The sequence below is a fragment of the Lutjanus erythropterus genome, chromosome 13 (genome assembly GCF_056507025.1).
Source record: "Lutjanus erythropterus isolate fLutEry1 chromosome 13, fLutEry1.hap2, whole genome shotgun sequence".
Taxonomy (NCBI): domain Eukaryota; kingdom Metazoa; phylum Chordata; class Actinopteri; order Lutjaniformes; family Lutjanidae; genus Lutjanus; species Lutjanus erythropterus.
In genome coordinates this window covers 31,046,777-31,073,228 of record NC_139329.1, presented here as the reverse complement: position 1 = coordinate 31,073,228, position 26,452 = coordinate 31,046,777, and the positions used below count along the sequence as shown (strand labels likewise).

General features: G+C 36.6%; 1 protein-coding gene across 3 annotated transcripts in view; it reads right to left on the bottom strand.

Moving 5' to 3' along the window:
* The window catches only part of gxylt1a (glucoside xylosyltransferase 1a), a 98,661-nt gene that overhangs the window by 21,872 nt on the left and 50,337 nt on the right, over positions 1-26,452 (bottom strand). The gene's annotated exons all lie outside the window — the stretch shown is intronic.

Below are 26,452 nucleotides of genomic sequence, written 5' to 3'. Positions count from 1 at the left end.
ACATACATACATACATATGAGCATACATACATACATACATACATATGAGCATACATACATATGAGTATACATTCATACATATGGCCAAACATATGACCATGCAAACAAACATACATACATATGACCATACATACATACATACATACATACATACTTATGACCATACATGCATACATATGACCATACATACATACATACATACATATGACCATACATACATGTGACCATGCATACATACATACATATGAGCATACATACATACATACGTACATACATATGAGCATACATACATATGAGCATACATTCATACATATGGCCAAACATGAAGCTCAGCGTAAGTTCAATCAGGAAGACCTTCTATTATACTGCCTTCATTCATAAATTTCCTTTACTCCAGCTCTCCCCTTCTATTCCCTCTAATCAGCTGTTTGTGGGCGTTCACCTTCGTCTTTACTATCCAATCAGATTTTGCCACGGTCGCGATAGCCAGTCAATTTGCAGCTGCCAAACTTTAAATCGCCTCCGTCTTTGCTCCATCAGTTGTCATTCAGTCAGTAGCGCGACCCTCCTCCACCCCTCTCTCCTCCAGTCATTGGACCCAGGTAGCCACAAGATGTTCACCTCGATCTTCCCTGAAGCCCTCTCCTCCAGACTTCAGGTCCAGGCAGCAGGAGTCTAGAGCCACACGGTGTTCACCTCGATCCTCCCCGACACCCTCTCCTCCAATCTTCAGGTCCAGGCAGCAGGAGTCCAGAGCCACTTCACCTCACCAGTCTCTGCTTCGCACCTCTTCACCACCACCACCAGTGTCTAGACCCCGGGGGATTTTCTCTTCACTACAGCTTCATCACGCCCATTTATATATATACATATAGTATATACATATTGTTTCACCTCAATGGGGTCTAACCGCCAAAGACTGTTCATGTTTCATATATGTCATGCATGTGCCAATAAACCGTTTCCCTTTTACTCTTAGTCCCTCCTGATTGAAATATGACCATGCATACAAACATACATACATATGACCATGCATACATACATATGACCATACATACATACATATGACCATATATACATACATACATACATACATACATACATATATATGACCATACATACATACATACAAACATACATACATACATACATATTTAAATTATTTTTATAATTATTTTAAATTTAAAATTTAAAATGAATTGTGACTTCTTGATGTTATTGAATATTTTTGCATATGTTTATGTAATAAACAATGTTCAAATTGGAAAAGGAACGTTCTTCTTCACTTATGCACCATTATGGTACAATGTTGCCTACAGGCAACAAACCCCAAAAACTTCCAAAAATAAAAATAAAAATAAAATTTCTGGGGCGCCCCTATAGCTCAGTCGGTAGGGCGTGCGCACCATGTATTGAGGCTGTTAGTCCTCTGCAGCGGCTGCCAGTTCGAATCCCGCCTGTGGCTCATTTGCAGCGTGTCATCCCCTGTCTCTTCACCCCCCTTTCCTGTCATACCTTCAGCTGTCACTGTCAATAAAGGCAAAAATGCCCAAAAAATAACCTTAAAAAAAAAAATAAAATAAATGAATAAATAAATAAAATTTCTTCAGATTATGTTTATTTAGTCTATTTTGAGACATGAAAACACATTTCCCTCACTGGCATCATAATGTGTACCATAGAGGGATATGACCATACATACGTACATACATACATACATATGACCGTACATACATACATACATACACATACATACATACATACATACATACATATGAGTATACATACATACATACATACATATGACCATACATGCATGCATACATACATATATAAATACATACATACATATGAGCATACATACATACATAAGTACATACATACATACATATGACCGTACATACATACATACATATGAGCATACATACATACATATGAGCATAAATACATACATACATACATACATACATATGAGCATACATACATACATACATACATATGAGCATACATACATATGAGCATACATACATACATACATACATATGAGCATACATACATATGAGTATACATTCATACATATGGCCAAACATATGACCATGCAAACAAACATACATACATATGACCATATATACATACATACATACATACTTATGACCATACATGCATACATATGAGCATACATACATATGAGTATACATTCATACATATGGCCAAACATATGACCATGCAAACAAACATACATACATATGACCATACATACATACATACATACATACATACATATGACCATGCATACATTCATATGACTATACATACATACATATGGTCATACATATGACCATGCATACATACATACACATACATACATACATACATACATACATACATACATATGAGCATACATACATATGACCATACATGCATACATACATACATACATACATACATACATACATACATATGAGCATACATACATACATACATATGAGCATACATACATACATACATATGAGCATACATACACACATACATACATATGAGCATACATACATACATATGTACATACATATGAGCATACATAAATATGAGCATACATTCATACATATGGCCAAACATATGACCATGCATACAAACATACATACATATGACCATACATACATACATATGACCATACATACATATATACATACATATGAGCATACATACATATGAGCATATATACATACATACATATGACCATACATACATACATACATACATAGATACATACATACATACATACATACATACATATGAGAATACATACATACATATGACCATGCATACATACATATGACCATACATACATACATATGACCATGCATACATACATACATAGATACATACATACATACATATGAGAATACATACATACATATGACCATGCATACATACATATGACCATACATACATACATACATACATACATAGATACATACATACATACATACATACATATGAGAATACATACATACATATGACCATGCATACATACATATGACCATACATACATACATACATACATACAGACATACATACATATGACCATACATACATACATACAGACATACATATGACCATACATATATACATTCATACATACATATATATATAAATTCTTTTTATAATTCTTTTTAATTTAATATTTAAAATTAATTGTGACTTCTTGATGTTACTGAATATTTTTGCATATGTTTATGAAATAAACAATGTTCAAATTGGAAAAGGAACGTTCTTTTTCACTTATGCACCATTATGGTACAATGTTGCCTACAGACAACGGACCCCAAAAACTTCCAAAAATAAAAATAAAATTTCTACATACATATGAGCATATATACATACATACATACATATGACCATGCATACCTACATATGAGCATACATACATACATATGACCATACATACATACATACATACATACATACATATATATGACCATACTTACATACATACATCCATATATATAAATTCTTTTTATAATTCTTTTTCATTTAAAATTTAAAATGAATTGTGACTTCTTGATGTTATTGAATATTTTTGCATATGTTTATGAAATAAACAATGTTCAAATTGGAAAAGCAACGTTCTTTTTCACTTATGCACCATTATGGTATAATGTTGCCTACAGGCATCGAACCCCAAAAACTTCCAAAAATAAAAATAACATTTCTTCAGATTATGTTTATTTAGTCTATTTTGAGACATAAAAACACATTTCCCTCACTGGCATCGTAATGTGTACCATAGAGGGATATGACCATACATACATACATACATACATACATATGACCATACATGCATACATACATACATACATACATGTGACCATGCATACATACATACATATGAGCATACATACATACATATGAGCATACATACATACATACATACATACATACATATGACCATACATACATACATACACACATACATACATACATACATATGAGGATACATACATATGACCATGCATACATTTATATGACCATACATACATACACACATACATACATATATACATACATACATATGGCCATACATACATACATACATACATACATATGAGCATACATACATACATATGACCATGCATACATACATACATACATGTGACCATACATACATACATACATACATACATATGACCATGCATACATACATACATACATATGAGCATACATACATACATACATACATATGAGCATACATACATACATATGGCCATGTATACATACATACATATGAGAATACATACATATGGCCATACATATGACCATGCATACATACATACATATGAGCATACATACATACGACCATGCATACATACATATGACCATACATACATACATACATACATATGACCATGCATACATACATATGACCATACATACATACATACATACATACATGACCATACATACATATGACCATACATACATACATACATAAATACATACATACATATGACCATGCATACATACATAAATATGAGTATAAATACATACATATATACTTATGACCATATATACTTATGACCATATATACATACATATGACCATACATACATACATATATATGACCATACATACATATAACCATGCATACATACATACATATGAACATGCATACATACATACTTATGACCATACATACATACATACATACATATAACCATACATACATATGACCATACATACATACATATGGCCATACATATGACCATGCATACATACATACATATGAGTATACATACATACATATGGCCATAAATATGACCATACATACATACATACATACATATGAGCATACATACATATGCGCATACATTCATACATATGACCATGCATACAAACATACATACATATGACCATACATACATATGACCATACATACATATGACCATGCATACATACATACATATGACCATACATATATACATACATACATACTTATGACCATACATACATACATACATACATACATACATACATATGAGCATACATACATATGAGCATACATTCATACATATGTCCAAACATATGACCATGCATACAAACATACATACATATGACCATACATACATACAAACATACATACATATGACCATACATACATACATACATACATACATACATATGACCATACATACATATGACCATACATATATACATACATACATACTTATGACCATACATACATACATACATACATACATACATACATACATACATACATATGACCATACATACATATGACCATACATACATACACACATACATACATACATAAGGTCATACATATGACCATGCATACATACATACATACATACATACATATGACCATACATGCATACATACATACATATGACCATACATACATATGACCATGCATACATACATACATATGACCATACATATATACATACATACATACATACTTATGACCATACATACATACATACATACATACATACATATGACCATACATACATATGAGCATACATTCATACATATGGCCAAACATATGACCATGCATACAAACATACATACATATGACCATACATACAAACATACATACATATGACCATACATACATACAAACATACATACATATGACCATACATACATACATACATACATACATACATACATACATACATACATACATACATATGACCATACATACATATGACCATACATATATACATACATACATATGAGCATACATACATACATACATACATACATATGAGCATACATACATATGAGTATACATTCATACATATGGCCAAACATATGACCATGCAAACAAACATACATACATATGACCATATATACATACATACATACATACTTATGACCATACATGCATACATATGAGCATACATATTTATGAGTATACATTCATACGTATGGCCAAACATATGACCATGTAAACAAACATACATACATATGACCATACATACATACATACATACATACATACTTATGACCATACATGCATACATATGACCATACATACATACATACATACATATATACATACATATGACCATACATACATATGACCATGCATACATTCATATGACTATACATACATACATATGGTCATACATATGACCATGCATACATACATACACATACATACATACATACATATGAGCATACATACATATGACCATACATGCATACATACATACATACATACATATGAGCATACATACATACATACATATGAGCATACATACATACATATGAGCATACATACATACATACATATGAGCATAAATACATACATACATACATATGAGCATACATACACACATACATACATATGAGCATACATACATACATATGTACATACATATGAGCATACATAAATATGAGCATACATTCATACATATGGCCAAACATATGACCATGCATACAAACATACATACATATGACCATACATACATACATACATACATACATACATACATATGACCATACATACATATGACCATGCATACATACATACATACATACATATGACCATATATACATACATACATACATACATATGACCATATATACATACATACATACATACATATGACCATACATACATATATACATACATATGAGCATACATACATATGAGCATATATACATACATACATATGACCATACATACATACGTAGATACATACATACATACATACATACATATGAGAATACATACATACATATGACCATGCATACATACATATGACCATACATACATACATATGACCATGCATACATACATACATACATACATACATACATATGAGAATACATACATACATATGACCATGCATACATACATATGACCATACATACATACATACATACATAGATACATACATACATACATACATACATATGAGAATACATACATACATATGACCATGCATACATACATATGACCATACATACATACATACATACATACATACATACATACATATGACCATACATACATACATACAGACATACATACATACATACATATGACCATACATACATATGACCATACATATATACATACATACATACTTATGACCATACATACATACATACATATGACCATACATACATATGACCATACATACATACACACATACATACATACATACATAAGGTCATACATATGACCATGCATACATACATACATACATACATATGAGCATACATGCATACATACATACATATGACCATGCATACATACATACATGTGACCATACATACATACATATGACCATACATACATATGACCATGCATACATACATACATATGACCATACATACATATGACCATGCATACATACATACATATGACCATACATATATACATACATACATACATACTTATGACCATACATACATACATACATACATACATACATACATATGAGCATACATACATACATATGGCCAAACATATGACCATGCATACAAACATACATACATATGACCATACATACATACAAACATACATACATATGACCATACATACATACATACATACATACATACATATGACCATACATACATATGACCATACATATATACATACATACATACTTATGACCATACATACATACATACATACATACATACATACATATGACCATACATACATACACACATACATACATACACACATACATACATACATATGGTCATACATATGACCAGGCATACATACATACATACATACATACATACATACATATGAGCACATGCATACATACATACATATGACCATGCATACATACATACATGTGACCATACATACATACATATGAGCATACATACATATGAGCATATATACATACATACATACGACCATACATACATACATATGAGAATACATACATACATATGACCATGCATACATACATATGAGCATACATACATACATATGACCATGCATACATACATATGACCATACATACATACATATGACCATACATACATACATATGGTCATACATATGACCATGCATACATACATATGAGCATACGTACATACATATGACCATGCATACATACATATGAGCATACATACATACAGACATACATATGACCATACATACATACATATATACATACATATATATGACCATACATACATACATATGTATAAATTCTTTTTATAATTATTTTAAATTTAAAATTTAAAATGAATTGTGATTTCTTGATGTTATTGAATATTTTTGCATATGTTTATGTAATAAAAAATGTTCAAATTGGAAAAGGAACATTCTTTTCCACTTATGCACCATTATGGTACAATGTTGCCTACAGGCAACGAACCCCAAAAACTTCCAAAAATAAAAATAAAAATAAAATTTCTACATACATATGAGCATATATACATACATACATATGACCATACATACATACATACATACATACCTACATATCAGAATACATACATACATATGATCATGCATACATACATATGAGCATACATACATACATATGACCATGCATACATAGATATGACCATACATACATACATACATATGACCATACATACATACATACATACGTACATATATATATATATATATATATATATATATATATATAAATTCTTTTAATAATTCTTTTAAATTTAAAATTTAAAATGAATTGTGACTTCTTGATGTTTTTGAATATTTTTGCATATGTTTATGAAATAAAAAATGTTCAAATTGGAAAAGGAACGTTCTTTTTCACTTATGCACTATTATGGTACAATGTTGCCTACAGGCAACGAACCCCAAAAACTTCCAAAAATAAAAATAAAAATGAAATTTCTTCAGATTATGTTTATTTAGTCTATTTTGAGACATAAAAACACATTTCCCTCACTGGCATCATAATGTGCACCATAGAGGGATATGACCATACATACATACATACATACATACATATGACCGTACATACATACATACACATACATACATACATATGAGCATACATACATATGACCATACATGCATACATACATACATACATACATACATACATACATACATATGAGCATACATACATACATACATATGAGCATACATACATACATACATATGAGCATACATACATACATACATATGAGCATAAATACATACATACATACATACATATGAGCATACATACATACATACATACATATGAGCATAAATACATATGAGCATACATACATACATATGTACATACATATGAGCATACATACATATGAGCAGACATTCATACATATGGCCAAACATATGACCATGCATACAAACATACATACATATGACCATACATACATACATACATACATACATACATACATATGACCATACATACATATGACCATGCATACATACATACATACATACATATGACCATACATACATACATACATACATACATACATACATACATACATATGACCATACATACATATATACATACATATGACCATACATACATATGAGCATATATACATACATACATATGACCATACATACATACATACATAGATACATACATACATACATACATACATACATATGAGAATACATACATACATATGACCATGCATACATACATATGACCATACATACATACATATGACCATGCATACATACATATGACCATGCATACATACATATGACCATACATACATACATACATACATACATACAGACATACATACATATGACCATACATACATACATACATACATACATACATATATATGACCATACATACATACATACATACATACATACATACATACATATTTAAATTCTATTCATAATTCTTTTTAATTTAAAATTTAAAATGAATTGTGACTTCTTGATGTTATTGAATATTTTTGCATATGTTTATGAAACAAACAATGTTCAAATTGGAAAAGGAACGTTCTTTTTCACTTATGCACCATTATGGTACAATGTTGCCTACAGGCAACGAACCCCAAAAACTTCCAAAAATAAAAATAATTAAAGCTGCAAGCAGCGTTTTACGGGCCCTCGCACACCCGCGCCACTCGGGGGGCCGGCGGCCGCGGCCTCGTGGCAGGATTCGTCCCGGGCGAAGAGGCTCTGTGATTGTCACGGCATTTTGACGTCTCCTTAAGGAATTCGATGCCGCTTACTGTCGCCGCTAGGTGGCGCTATGAGTATGTCTCCTGATTGGCATGTGGATGTGTTCAGACCGGGACTTCTATGACACCTGTGAAGTTTGGTGAGGATCGGACCATTTGCACCCAAGTTATAGCGATTTCGTTTTTCATGGCGAGACATCAAAACTTGACGCCACGGCCACACCGTTTAACGTTGACCAAATCTTTTAATAAGTTTTGATTACATGCTTGTCTAGATGGTACACACCAGTTTTGACGTCAATTGGAACATTTCTGTAGGAGGAGTTTGTCAAAATGCGACACGTGGAAAACGCCAAAAATGACCACTAAATTCAAAATGGCCGACTTTCTGTTGGGTTTAGCCTATGAGACCCTCAGACTTTTATGTGTGTCTGGGCATGATCTACATGTGTACCAAATTTCGTGAAGATCGGTGAAACCTGCTGAGGAGGGCGCTGTTTAAGGGGCGTGGCCAAGTCATATGGCCATACCCATCGACCCAACTCATGCCATATGTTCCGGCCTGGACTGTTTATAAACATGTGAAGTTTCAGTCAGATCGGACCATTTATGGTAAAGTTATAGCAATGTCGTGTTTCATGGCGAGACAAACTTCGCCGCCATGTCCCGGCCACACCGTTCAAGTCTGATCAAATCTTTTAATAACTTTTAATCACAATGTTGTCTAGATGGTACACAGTGATTTTGAACCCATTCTGATCAATCCTGTAGGAGGAGTTCGTTAAAATACGACACGTGAGAAACGCCAAAAATGGACGCAAAATTCAAAATGGCTGACTTCCTGTTGGGTTTGGCCAATGGGTCCAAGAGGCTTTTTTGTGCGTCTGGGTGTGATACATATGTGTACCAAGTTTCGTGCCTGTCGGTGAAACGTGCCGCAGGGGCTTCTGTTTAAAGGGCGTGGCCAATCTATTTGGCCACGCCCATTAACGAAACTCATATCACATGTTCAGGCCTGGACCGTTAATGCACATGTCAAGTTTCAGGCAGATTCGACTAAGTATAGTGAAGTTAATGCTAATTTTTCATTTTTGGCCAAACATCAACTTCGCCGCTCCGTCACGGAAACACAGTGTGACATCACGGCACGATTTTCATAATACACGATTATCAACATGTTAAAGACGGTTTGACCAGATTTGAGTTGGATATGGTCAACGTGCTTGGAGCAGGACCTCAAAGAGTAAAACATGTCATTTCCTGTCGCCACCAGGGGGCGCTATGACAATCACAGAATATTGTGACATAGATGTGGTCAGGGCGGGACTATTATCCATCACAGCAAGTTTGGTGCAGATCGGACCATTTATGCTAAAGTTATAGCAATTTCGTGTTTTTTTATGTGGGTGTTGCGAGATATCAAAATTCGCCCTTCCGCAGCGACCGCGCCCTTCAACGATACGAAGATCTTTTAATAACTTTTGATCACACAGTTGTCGAGCTCGCACAAACCAATTTTGAAGTCAATTCGCTGAAATCTGTAGGAGGAGTTCGTTAAAGTACGACGTGTGAAAATGGCCAAAAATGACCTTATTTTGAAAATACAATTCAAAATGGCCGACTTCCTGTTGGGTTTAGGGGGTCGCTCCAAGAGGCTTTTTTGTCCGTCCCGGCATGATACATATGTGTACCAAATTTCGTACGCCTAGGGCAAAGTTAAAGCAGGGGGCTTCAATTTTGAAAACTGTTAGGGGGCGCCGTTGAGCCATTTTGCCACGCCCCTTTCTAACGACCATAAAATATCGAATTTTTCGCAAGACCTGATGAGTGTGCAAAAATCTGGGACTTTTTGAGCCTGTTTAGGCCCTCAAAAATGCGATCTTAGGGGAAAAAGATAAAAAATAATAAGAAGAAGAATAATTCCTTCAGTTTCAATAGGGCCTCGCACCGCCTTCGGTGCTCGGGCCCTAAAAATAAAATTTCTTCAGATTATGTTTATTTAGTCTATTTTGAGACATAAAAACACTCCAAACATTTTTTCCCTCACTGGCATCATAATGTGTACCATAGAGGGTTAAAAGCATCTCCATTTATACAGCGACAAAACATTAACATCCAAATTGGTATTGAAAAGTAGACTCCTGCCATACCCCGAGCCCATTTGCTCTCCCCTCATTTGTTAATACTCCCAGCATGTATAGACAGAGACCATTAAAATGCCAATGAAAAGCCACAGACGGAGAAGCGGCGAGGGTTGTACCGACCAAAGCCAGAACTAGCCCGAGTGCTTGCTAGCTAATTAAGTTCATCCCAGAGCCCCTGAAAGACCCAGTCAGGTGTAATTAAAATCGAGCCGGTGACAGCCATGGCATTTGTCAGAGCTACCCAGCAGTTCAAATACCAGTACTGACAGAAATGTCAAACAGATAGCAGTGGCTCATCTCCTCTTCAGCGCTCCGCTCCACTCACACCCACACACACACACACAGCCATCGCCTCTGTTATGAATGTTTACTGATAACCTTTAGGATTCCCTGAACAGCAAAAACTACAAATTCTCTATCATTATTCATCCAGAGAGGCCCATATTTATTGACATACAGATCCACTTGACACGTGATGGTACAATCTACTCCACGGCGTCTCCTCTCCCTCCTAATCTCAGAGGCTCGTAAGAAACTGGTAATTGCCTCGGATCACGCGTCTCTCGATGTCACTTTGGAAATTGACGGTGGCTTTGATCTTTGATATCATAACTGCTGTGTTGTGGTCATAATTGGCCTTATCATGCCAGATGTAGCGGTGTGTATGTGGCTGCTATGGACAAGCTGCTACTGCTGAGCCAGCTGTTCTGAATTTATGTGCCTTAATCAAGCAGAAGACAATAGTAACTCCCATAATAGAGGATTATGGTGCATCAAATCACTTAACACCCCCTTTGAAATTCTTAACATTGACAATGGGTATTTGACAGAAATGTTTACCGAACTCCATGTTCAGTTGTTCCCATGACAACAAGGTAAAGAATCGACAGCCATGCTATCTGCTAAGGCTGCACAACTTGGTAAAAAAAAAGTCATATTGTGATTATTTTGACTAAAATTGTGATTGCAATATGCAACACGATTAGTGGAAAGGATCAGTTTCAGTTCAGTTTCATGATAATGTGATATGGATCGAGGTCTGTGCCAAACAAACATGTTTTCTTTCACCTGGAGAATGAGCTTTTTAGGGCAGATCATCCATGCAGCACTACAGTACCTCATTATAATGCTGTTTTGTCTTACATTCTTACTTTTTCAAAAAATTGCGAATTGCTTCTGGTTCTGCAATTTGGATACTGCACTTGGTCATATTGCAGTTTTATTGCAATTGTGATTAATTTTGCAGCCCTATTAGCTGTTCTGTGATGCCGGCACAGCGGTGCAATGAGCTTCATACTAAAGTCAACATGCTAGCCTGTCCAGGGTTCAACATTAAGACATTAACCATGGCCTAGTGATCCATGGTCACCAAATATTCCAAGAAGGCAGCCGCCAACACAACTTCACTGTTCCATAAAAATCCTGATTCCTTGACACCTTTTAGTTAAACATTCTTCAAAAGCAGTGAACAGTATTCATCACCAGCTAGCAGCCTATATGTCAGGGCTACTGCACTGCAACACATCAACAGCCACACTGAAGTGTCTGTCTTTATAGGATCCATCTCATTTGCACTTTTCAAAATGTAAGCAGCAAATGAGGAGCTAAACTTTTTTGTGCAGTCTGCAGTTTTCATTCCGTATGTGTGATTAATATGATAGTGGCATTCGCACGGCAGTATGGGCGCACAGTAGGGGGTGGACGAGCAAGTGAGAGAGAAAAAAAAAAGAGTACCAATGGCTCAAAGCAGACAGGTGTCGGCAGTCAAGAGAGATTAAAGTTTAGCAGTGAAGTTGTCTAGTGGCAATAAATGTGCAGTTTGCCTACAATAAACACTGCAGAAGAAGTTAAAGACGTCTCCTTGTCACATTTATGCAGACACAGCTGGGACAAGAGATGTATGGAGCTGGTGCAGATGACTGAATAGACTAAAATGAGTGTGTTTCAGTTGCATGAGACGTGAGCGAAAAATGCACCTGACTCACTTGCGGTCAAGACAGGAGGGTAAGGCTAGTCAAACTACTAACACAACCTTTACAGAAGAACCAGAAACACAAAAGGCAGACTATGAAAACACAAAACCATAAGAAAAATGTAAAAGTGAATTGAAGCTGGGGGTTAAAGTGTCTAGAATATCTTTCCACAATGTCGAGCTGTTTGTCGTCAGCAACAGTGGCTTTAATGGCTCCTTCAGGAAACCACATCACAATTCTAGGGAAAATTCCAAATGGCCTTGCTTACATATAGTGCTTTTCTAATCCAGCCTCTCCAAGCACTCTACATTTCATTCACACACACACATTCATGCCTCTATTCCTCAAAAACTCATTCACACACATTGACACTGACGGGGATGTCTTTTGCAGATATTTGGCTATAAACCAGAGTAATGGACAAATTCAAATTTAGACCTAAAATGTCAGGGGACAAGCCAAGTTTTCAGTTCATCCTGAGGGAAGCATGACGTGTGAACCAAATTCAAGACAGAATAGATAGAGGAAGATCAGAGAAGATCTAACTAGACAGAGATCGCCAAAGTCTGTAGGCTTTATGCCATAGGGAATATAAATGCCTGCACAGAAAGCATAAAATAGCTGAGGTATTTCAGCCTGAACAAAACCATCTGACAAACCTATACTGCCATCCAAACAGCCATGCCGCTAGCATGACTAAAAAGGACAATGATAAAAAGTCAAGACTGCTGGCGTGTTGGTCTTGAGAGAGACCTTTAAACTAAAATGTTAAACACAGTAAGAGGCTCTGTGGTGATATTTTTGCTCAGATATTCTTTATTTACACGAACTGTGAACTTTGGAGATTGATTCTCGGCTGCAGAAAAGTAGAGAGCAGTGGTGTGTGTCTGTGTGTGTGTGTGTGTTGATCACCTCAGACTACAGTAAGTTCCCTCGTATCGCAGAACTTGAAAACATTCACTACTGCCTACAGTGGCTGGTAAAGCAGAAAAACTCTCATGCTGATGAAATGAACAAGTTTCACATTCGGTTCACTCTTCATTCCAGCATCACACCACGCAGAAAACCTGGTTTTGAGCCAAGTGTTTACAGCCAACTGTGAACAGAATATGAAAGTTATACAAGTTAATAGTTTTAAGGCTTAGTCGAAAAGTCTAATCTTCTGTTGTCTCACTACTTGCTTCATCACAGCTCTGTGTATTCAAACTCTCTGCTGGATATGTTTGTGTGTCATTATTGGCAGAGATCTTTTATTGCTTCTGTGAACCATTTGGACTTGTTTTTTTCTTTCACACCCCCTGTTTTATGTGTCATTTGTTGTTTCATTTTCACCCCGACCAAATGCATTACGGGACCTATTAAGCAAAAACCTGTGAATATTTCAGAGCATAATTAGAGCCCTAATTACAATTCATTATTCATAAAATGGGTGAACGAAACTGCCATACATACTGCAAAGGTCTCAAACATGTACTATTGGGATTGCAATTAGAATATGTATAATACTCCCTAAAACATATTGTAATACCGTTAACCCTACACAAAGATATGCTAGTATATTATTCATAGACACATATTGCAGGTTTAAAGCGCTGGTTAATACCCGCTGGTGGAAACATAATCACTCTGCAACATTCAGCTTGCGCTATTAGGCTACTCAAATTATACAACAGGTTTACTCCAGTGTTTTCAAACACACAAACTACACAAACTCATCTTCAACTCGGGATCAATGAAAGTCCTCACAGGGGTGTACTACGAGGCAAGATTAATGGGTTGGCGAGGTATGCTGAGTCTTAAGTCAGAATTTTCAATGTCATGAAAGTGGCTCTCTTTTAATCAATCAATCAATCAGATTTTATTTGTAAAATTTAACAAAAAAGTGCTTCACGCCAGCATTCTTGTCTCACATTATCTGCAGGAACAGTGTTTCTTTTTTATCTTCATACGCCTTCATTATAACGATTTGTTCATCTTGACTGAAGTAGGCATTACACGACTGGTCCATTTTATGCAGAAGAAAGGTCAATTAAAGGACAAAATGCCCCTTATTATGTGAACACGGACAGGGCCTAAAGAAGAAAGCCTGCATTAACAAATAAAGTTGCTAAACAGCACGATGATGTCCATTATCTCTGAGTTTTAGGTTTTATCGAGCCGGCTCAAGCAAACAAAGTCTAGATATGTTGAGCTTCTTACTCAGTACGGCCCTCAGGTCTGAGACAAAATTGACATGTTGACTGGCACTCCCCACACAGCCCACCACACAAAACACAGTTCTCAGCCCTTAAATACAAGTATTTACTCAAAATCCCAATTTCAGATCCTCCAAAATATTTTTAAAAAATCCTGTACGAACTTCGCCTCCCGAGCCTGAAGTGTTAAACTGACAGCCTCTCGCCCTGGTGTTTTCACTAACCGCCAAGGTGGAAGTGATTGACATGTGTGGTCAACCATGCAAACTCTTCGTTGTATACAAATGTAACACTTGGCCCTTTGTACATTCATCGTCTCTATGAATCCCATTAACATTCCTGCAAAGTTTCCGATTCTCTTATTCATGAGCTGTGGGTCAGAGTCCGTATCCAATAGAAATTACTAGTATGACTCGGAGTCTGTGATTGCCTCGCTGAGCTTGAGAATTAATAAATAATGTCTGGCAGTCAGTGCGTACTAGGGTCTGTTTCACATTTATTACACAATGTAAACATTGGTCCCCTCCCCCTTCCCATGTTATTTCAGTGTCAGCATAGTCGCTGAGAAGAGGACTCTTTCATTAGTCATGGTGAGCTCATCGGTTACTGTTTCATATTCATGTGAATTACACTACATAGTGCTGTCATGAAGGAATTTCATAACTGGACCTGTCTTCACATTGATTTAATTGGCTCCTAGTGCGCTTCCTAATGAAATCGTAGCTTCTAGAGAGTGAAGTGAACTCATATATCTGCACTTCTGCCATTATATGGGCTGACACCATGCGGCGTCAAGCGGCAGGAGATTTTGCTTGTTCAGTTGCATTCTGGGTAGCAGGACACCTGCTTTTGGAGTAATGAGAATCTTGCCAGGAGGCCTTGCCGGTCAGAGCTCGGCTCTTCACTGCTACCAGGCTTTGCCACAGGCAAGTCAAGCTGGGAATGATCCACAGTGCATCTGCAGAGACCGAGCCAGTGAGTAATGGCCTCACTGTAATGTAGACACTGCTTCTTTTGGATCATCGACATATTGCACACAAGTCAACTTACAGTACTTTAAATTACATTGACTAACTTCGTACATTTACAGCTCCCCAAACGGCAGTGAGAGAAAACAGTTCTTCCAGTCATCTAACAAGACTTCAGTAAATGCACACAGTGCACTCATTTTTACCAAACAAACTGGTGTGTGATAAGTTTTTAAACAAAGTGGAGCGTTAATTTCACTTTTACATTTACCAGGACTAGTATATTCTACTGTACTGTAGCCCCACTTTATGATTAAAGGGAAAATTCTGCATTTCTCATGTGATGTCCAGTCAGTGTTGATACAAAATGTAGTCGATTGAAGTAGGGCTGCAACTAATGATTTATAATCTGTTGATCATTTTCTCAATTAATCAATAAATTATTTAGTTCATAAAATGTTGAAAAATTGTGAAAAATCTGGGCTTTTTTTCTGACTCAAAACTGAGATTGATTATCAAAATAGATGGCGACAAATTTAAAAGTTTCAAGTCTAAATTGAAGTAATAAATTCCTGAGTGCATGTAAGGAAACTAAAAAGAATGAAGACACATTACATCAGTAAAGAACATTCTGTGCTTTGCCAGGTGCCAGACTTTGGTCCTAGCTCTACTGGCATCTATTGGAAAAACACACTAAAACCCAACAGATCTACATTGTATGACCTCTGATGAAGAAATGCCTCTAAAGCAGTGATACTCAACTTCCACCAGTCGAGGTGGTAAGAGTGTCGTGTGGCCCTCCGACCATTTTCTAATTTACGATTAAAATAATATGACTGACACTAAAGTCTGCAGCCTAGAGGTCTATGGCGATGTAATGAGTGATGTGAAGTGTAAAAAAATAGTAATCTAGCACCTGTCTACCTAGAAGTCTCTTGGCACCTCAGCGAGATTGAGAGGGCGATGATGCGATTATAAAACAACTATTGATGCATCGAAATGCATCAAAATTTTATTGCTGGTCGGACTACACCCATCTGCACTTGCTCACCCTCAGCCATAATCACCAAAAAGTTGCCTAATTTAGAACATAAACACGTTTACATCTTTCACCATCCAACAGGAATGTACAACCTATTCTTACAAAATTGTTACAGGTGATCGTAATGTTGTGAATTGAGTTTAAAATTTCTGATTATTGACTTTTCTCCATCGATTCATAATCCTTCAAGAAAGAATCGTGATGCATCCAAGAATCGATTATTCCCCCACCCACAGTGAAGACAAGAAATCCAAGCTGAAAGAGCCTGTAGTTCTTCCCTCAACTTTCTTGGTCAATTTAGCATGCACCGAGGAATTTATACCTTCACCTGACTACTTTTACCATCACCACTGACTGGACGCCCACATGAAAAGTTCAGAATCTTCCCTTTGAGGCTGAGTGCGTTCATTTGTCCCTGGAAAATAAATCATACCTAGTGGAGCCTGATTTTAATATTTTTGTGATTAGGAGCACATTTTGTATTAAGGAAAGGCCAATATTGTCCAACATTACCTGATGCCTTTACAAATTTGTAAGACAGGCTGATATGATTCTCTAATGTGGAAATGGTAATGGCCCCATCTCATGTGGTGCTTTGTTCGGTGATTGATTGTGAAAATGGCAAACATCAGAGCTGAATAGCACCTTTTGTTAATTAACCACTTAAATCAATTCCGCAACTCAAAACATTCTCTCTGTTTTCACCATTAATACATGCACCGTTATTCTCCATAACGATGTGCATTTACTGTTTTATCATTTTTAAATCCTTTGAAGTATCATTGAAGGCTACACAAGAAAAGGCCGGCGTCCACCCCTGTAGATGATAATCTGCACTGCCTTTGAAGTACGCTGAAAAAGGTGTGCTGCTGTCCAGAGGCAGGCTGGTGAACAACGGAGGGATTAGGTGAATGCAAAAGGGAGGCTGATGCAGTCGACTGCACAGGAGAGTCTTTCTCACAGTGACTGACCTTGAGGCTGGAGTGCACCATTATACTTTATTACAGTAGGCTACAGAAGTCTGTGCAGGCTTAATGATTCATGGCTACTGATTTCATAGTGCTTTGCAGACCATTTGACAGTGCTGAGCTTTATAATGAAAAAAGACTACGACAGAGGAGTGGCTATAGACACTCAGGATAACTGCTTTTGTTTCAAATGGCCTTTGGTGTCAAAAAGTAAAGTTAGATGTGACTTCAGCCAGTCATCTGAGTTACACCACCACCTTAAAATGATACACACACACACACTCACACAGGGGGTTATAATCCAATATCACAGCATGCTATAACTCTACTCCTGCCCTCTCTTGGCCCTGTCCTTACTTTCATCTCTCCATTAGTAGAAAAAAAAAGTTGCTACTATTAAGATATCCCCGGTGCATTGTAGAGAAGGTCACATTTTGAGCGAATGTGTCTGCACATACATCACTAGATAGGCTGCTGCTGAAATACTGCTATTAGTTTTAATATCAACCTTTGCAGTCTCACTAATAGTGCAGATTCAAAAAGTGGAGCAGAAGAAGCCACGCTGGGAGCAACATACACCACAAAACGTCCTGATGCTCCCAAAGGCAAAGAGGCTATACATCACTGTCATCCTGATCCTCCTTTTTTGAATATCATATCTGCATAGCACATTGTTGTAAAGGATTTGTCCCCTGCGGGTTGCTTTGTTGTCACAGGGTAGCTACAGTATGGACTCCAACTGCTAGATGAGCTAGATTTTATTTTGTTTGTTTAACTAGGTTAAGGAGACACAAGTCATACATTTGAGTGAGATCAGTCACTCACCAATGTTGACAAAAAAATCATTTCAACATTATGTAATGAAGGATTGCTTCTTGTGCATGAACAGCATGCTTTTTGAGATTTCAGTCTTCAAGCTTTTTTTTTTTTATGCAATATGCTAGGCTAAGTCTAACTTTGCATCTTGGCTCTTCATATATTCCGCAGCAGTGGTTCTGCTTTTGCTCAGAGAATAATTATCTCGGATACCCTTGAGCTCAAAACTCCTCAGGTGTGCCCTCTGCTCTTTAGGTACCTGGGGATCTGAGCACAGAGAGAACAAAGACGTCTCATAAAGTATGTGAAGTTATGAGCATCGCTGCTATGCTGCAGTGCAATCAATTAAAATTGCTTCTGGAGGGCAGTATTAGTCATGTTTTAAGAGGATTGGTGCACACGGCCATTACGGGGTAGATATTTTCATTATCTTAAGTGCATGTCATTTTGTTTAGGCCAGCATCTTTAGGAAACAGCAAACATCTATTATGAGCAAATTTGCCCATATGAGAGCGTCTGAAAAGATAAGTCTGCTCCGATGAGGCATCTCTGGTGAGGAAATTAAGCTATTATTCACAGTTATAGACCAAACTTCCACCCAAATAAGGACGCAGCCACAGAGGACAGTTTATTTTCCTTGTATCATGTCCAAAGCCTGATATCTAGATTTACAGTCAATTTCATGACCACTCATTTATTCAGTCTGATATTGAGCCATTTTCAATTAGGAGAATTTAATGTTGCCCTCACCAATGCGGATGACGTATCCGTCTGCTCTGATGTAATTTTTTGTGAATGCCGAGGCTGTGTTAACCAGCGTACAGTACAGCAGACAGGGTATAAAGATGATCAGCACCGTGATCAGACTGTGTTCAATTAACCAAACATCGAGTAGGGATGTTCCTGACGACCAGTTTCCTAGTTGAATAAATGCAAATTTTAATGTTGACTAGTCGGCTAGTGTAACAGTAAGAAAACACATGGAATGCAGGTATAATTGATTTAAACTAAACTAACTACAGATTCTGATGAAGAAGAGGAAGAGCAGGAACAGGCAGCCAGGCTGTCTTCAAACACTGTACAATAGACCATTTAAAGGTAGCACAATATAGATGCACCTCTCATGTACAGGAACTAAATATGGTATCTATCCATCATGTGCATTACTGGACACACCTTTGCCTTTCTGTCAGTTTGGGAACATCTCCATATTTGCATCACACTCGTTTTATTTAAAGGTTCATTTGACTGTTGTTTTATTATTACCCTGATGAAGACCACAAACTGAAATGTGTTGGTGTGACAATAGAGCTGTTCTTCATTGTTCAAGCCTTGCCTCAGTTTTGACCTCTGCAGATCTTGAGGTCACCAACTTCCACCCACAAAGACCAGTCGGCTCAGTTGTCTCTTCAACCAGACAAACAGCCTTTCAAAAGACCAGTTTAAACCAAAATCTGAGACGTGGGCGGGGATTCATTATCAAACCATAATTGATTGCAGAGAAAATAGAGCCTAGAATGTGCTGCAGATTGTGTTTTCTGCTCAGCGGACAAGTGTTTTCTTTATTGTACTGCCAGGATTTGTTTTTAAATGAGAACATCTAGATATGTAATCGATAAAACTGGAAATGTCAAATCACACTACACTGCATCAGTTTTACCTCTGTTGTCAGCTTTTGAACACACCACCAAAAGAACTAAGACTTGACTATCAGCAGCATCATGCAGCATCTTCAATGGCTGTCACATTTGAAAGCTCAAAAGAAAAACTTATCTCATAAATCAGTAACCAGGCAGAATTATTGCAACATTTTCCTTTTTGAAGAACTCGTGCTCAGATTCTAGGAACTGCTCGACATGATGGTTGTACACTGTCAACATGTCAGGACACTTTTAAAGATTGCTTTAGCAACCCTTCTTTGATATCCTTTGATCTCCTTTGACCAAGTTTCTCCAAAAAGTTCTTGACCACCTCACCACTATCTTACACTGATTTGTATCAGACCATGTAAGAAACTCTTTGGTTGGTAAATATATCAGTAAGGCTGTATTCAGACTAAATCAGCTGTTGTGGTGATTAATCACAGTGACGTGCAGCTGTGTACAGGGGTGTGTACCTGTTTATTTATGCTTAGAACATAAACACTGTGAAACAATCAGAAAATAACACTGATTAATCAGCTTTCTCACTGCCACCATACTCTTCACTCTCTAGTTTCCTCTCTCTCTCTCTCTCAATCGACACAAACCAAAGGGAGCTTCCTGGTTTTGCTATTTTGCAGGATAAAATAAAAGCCAGATGCAGACATGGAATTTCATGCACTCAACCAAGCGAGGACACAACTAAGAGTATCACTATTTGACCCATAAGCCTGTTTTCAGTGTTCTGTAGTTTTAGCCATTTCTCACTACTGCATGGTCATTAAAGCAAACAAAGCATAAAACTGCCAAGTAACACTGTTAGATGATGCAGGGTGTAAAGTTAACAGCAGCGGTGCAGACATTGCTTGTACTACAGGGGTGATGAGGAAACATTTAGAAAATCTATCTTAAGTGACGTCTACTAACAGAAACGGTTCCACGCCTTGATAATTCTGATATTTGATGCTTGAGTGGTGACAGAAGGTAAACAGAAGGACAGATCGCTGGATGCTTCACTTCCAGCGCTCGAGCAGAGAAGTTGTACTGCTGTGATAAGTCATGGCCAGTTTGTGGAGCTTAAAGAGAGCCAAACTGTTGCGTCTCAGTCGGGGGAAAGGGGGGAAACACTACTGCGTAGTTTGTGCCAGTTGTGCAGCTCATTGGACAGGATGGGTGCCATCTTTGCGTTCCGTATATAGTTCATTATAATACATCTATGTGACCAACCAATCCTGCTTATTGTGACCTCTGCTGACCTCAACAGAAGAAAAAACTCAGCATTGTTCACTAACTTGACTTGCATTTGCAATCTTAATAATCTCTATAATAAAAGATCAATTTGGGATCCATCTATTGATACGATATTGGCACACAAAATGGTGTGATACTATGCTGTATCAATTTCCCCCCAATCCCCAGTCTTTGCAAGTTCAAAATGTTTTAACTCAAACTGTTGGTGACATTAAAATGAACACAACACTACGGGTTTCACATGACACAGCTACATTTTCTCTTCCTGTTTTCAACACTGGCTGGAGATGCTTCCTGTCCTGCTTTTATAAATTTACTCACATTCACATGTGGCTCTTAAAGTCCCAACCTGCTTCAGGGGTTATCAGCTCTTAATGTATTTTTGTGTGTGTTCTTGAAAAGATGCGCCATACTCTCTTGGGTTTTCTTTTCATATCATAATCACAGTGGACATTTACTACTGTACTGCATGCTAGAGTCTGAGCAAAATACAATTTTGTCATTTTATTTTTTGCCAGGCACTACTCAACACTGGCATAACATGCTGCCGCTCAGACAAAAGACAAGTGGGTGTACCATCACAGGCTTTATGGCACAGATTGGCTTTGTTCGCTGTTCGACATCCCATTATTATAAAATAAGCATACTGTATTGTAGCGTGCGTATGAATAGTAGTCCTCTCTAATATTCTCTCCCATTCTGGTCCTCCACCCTCACACATGCAGAAGCTCACCTCATATTACTATAAAAAAGGTCTTGTAGGCATATTGTAAATTGGATTCCATTCAACAGTGGAAGCTGAATAGCTTGTCTAATATTTCTTTTGGTGATCAGAAACACAGAGGGACCTGATAGTCATTCATGTGTGGTCATGTTGTCGGACTAATGCATTGCATTAATTTTACCAGTGATCCACAGGGCTCAATATTTCATTCAAATATGACCATCCTGTTTAATTTCCTATCTTTGGTGGTTTTTGATGAGGATAAAAGAACAGTGAGCACAAAGAGAATTTCAGCACATAAAAGTATTAGCAAAGATTCTGATCAGATAAATATTGGTGTTAATATCAGAAATTTAAGAGATGTGAAATCTAAATTAAAAAATACACAGATGTTTCCAGTTTATATAGATCTATAATTCAAAGAACATAAACTGTACACGGTGTCTAAAAAGGTGCATTGTTTTCCACACTTTATGTTTGACACAGATACAGGAACAGGAAATTTTTATTTAATTCATTTCTAAAGATGAACCATAACAGGTGCAAAATGGGCCTTAATGATAGCAGAAGCATATTTTGATCCATCATAAAGGTAATAAAGCAGTGTGATAGTTTGCAGACCTTTCTCACGGTGGACATTTTAACGTTTCATAACAAGAAAGGCACAGGTGCTTCTAATAACATTGATGATAGTTTGATTGCACTGCAGTCATCAGTGAGGCGTCCTGGCAGGGGAACTTCTAAATGGAATGTAGCCATTTCACTGACATGTGCCATGGCACAACTTTAGAAGATAGATTTTACACCCTAAATCCTTCATAATTTACGTCAAGGATAATATCCAACAACTTGTACGATCCATGACTGTGATGGATGGCATGCGGTTAAGAACCATCAACCCAAATTAAGAAATATCAGTTCTTCATTTCAACTAAGTTTGAGCTCACACAGGACAAAAAAAAAAAGCTCCTGAGCCTCAGAACTCCCACCGTGTGCATATGCTGTCTAACATCAAGCTAAACAAGAAGAGATTTACAACGCCAAGCAGAGTTTTAAAATCCTGACCAGTTTTGAAACCTGAGAGGAAGAAAAGTTTTTGCAAATTGCTCTCAATCTCTAGAATGAAAAATAGTGTGACATTCTGCTGTTTTTCCTTCAAAGATAATAAGAAAGAAAGTTAAGAAACACTCTTATTTAGGTCCTCTACTTACAGTTAGTCCTCTTTTTTGCCATCCTATAATTAGCTGATTAGGACATGTGGTAATGCAAATATGAAAGATTTTGTGTGGTTTTTCACTGAGCAACAGTTCAACCCTTTTTTGTGTGTGTTTACACAAATACCACTAGCTGGTTAAACTGTCTGGTAACTTAAAAGTTAATCCACATCTTTCAACCAATCAGAATCCGTTATTTTCAGTGGCCAACGTTTTCTGTAATTTACTAAAATACTTACAATTTAATTTATTCCTAAATGCCTCTGTTGTAGCGAATTTCATTGTTGATTATTTGTCAGTTATTTTATCAATTAATTGATGAGTTGTCTGGTCTCTAAAGCCCAAGATGACATTCTCAAATGTCTTGTTTTGTCCACAACCCAAAGATACTCAGTAAAGAAATATTAAAATATTCACATTTAAGAAGCTAAAATCAAATAATTTTTACTTTTTTGATTAAAAAATTACTTTATTAAATTAATAGTTGACTACTAAACAATTATCAGGTTAATCCTTGTAGCTCTAATCACAAATACTGAAAATGGCTACTTCTTCTCTTCCTCCCCCAGTGTTTCGGCTATGATTTGTATCACTACCTAATTGCATGTAGATTATGGGCTGTAATCTAAAAAACAAAAATCTGTCAGATACACACTAGACAGACAGTTTTATCAGTGTAACCTCGTAATGTGAAAATCTGAAATAAAAATTTGTAGATAAGAACATGTGAGGCAGCTCCCAAAGGAGGGAGTAGATGTAATGACAGCATTATGGTCCTATGAAGCATACATCAATAAGGCATTATTTGTCTTCTGCAGCTTCAACAGACATGACATTAGCAGACAATTTGACATCCACCTGCGTCTTTTAAGAGAGTCATGGACATTGTTACATCTCATGCTCCATTCACTCTAATGCTCGCTTTTAATCTCCTACAGGCCTGAAAGGTTAAATTTCAGTGTACATTTCATGCAAATTTTATTCATACAAAGACAAAGATTCTTGTTCTCAGACAGAAAGGTAAACCGATGTTAAGAAGCTGCCTTTTGCTTGTTGATGACAGAGGCAGTTCTGTTGGTTAAGATACACTGGAGGAAAGCTATCAAACAACATATTTCCAGTTAATCACTGGAGTTTCTTGCATGGTGCAAGAATACTTCAAAGTCTGCCATATCACATCTACAGTATGCTGCTGCATTGCTGTATGCATTATGGGGTTCATACTGTGGTGAAATGAAATGCACTTTGCAAATGAAAAGCAATGAATTCGATCTGCCTTTGTAACAACGCGCGCATGGCGGGTGATGAACACTTCTTACAAAGCTGAATGACCTTCAGCTACACTGACTGAGATGGAGCCTGACATAA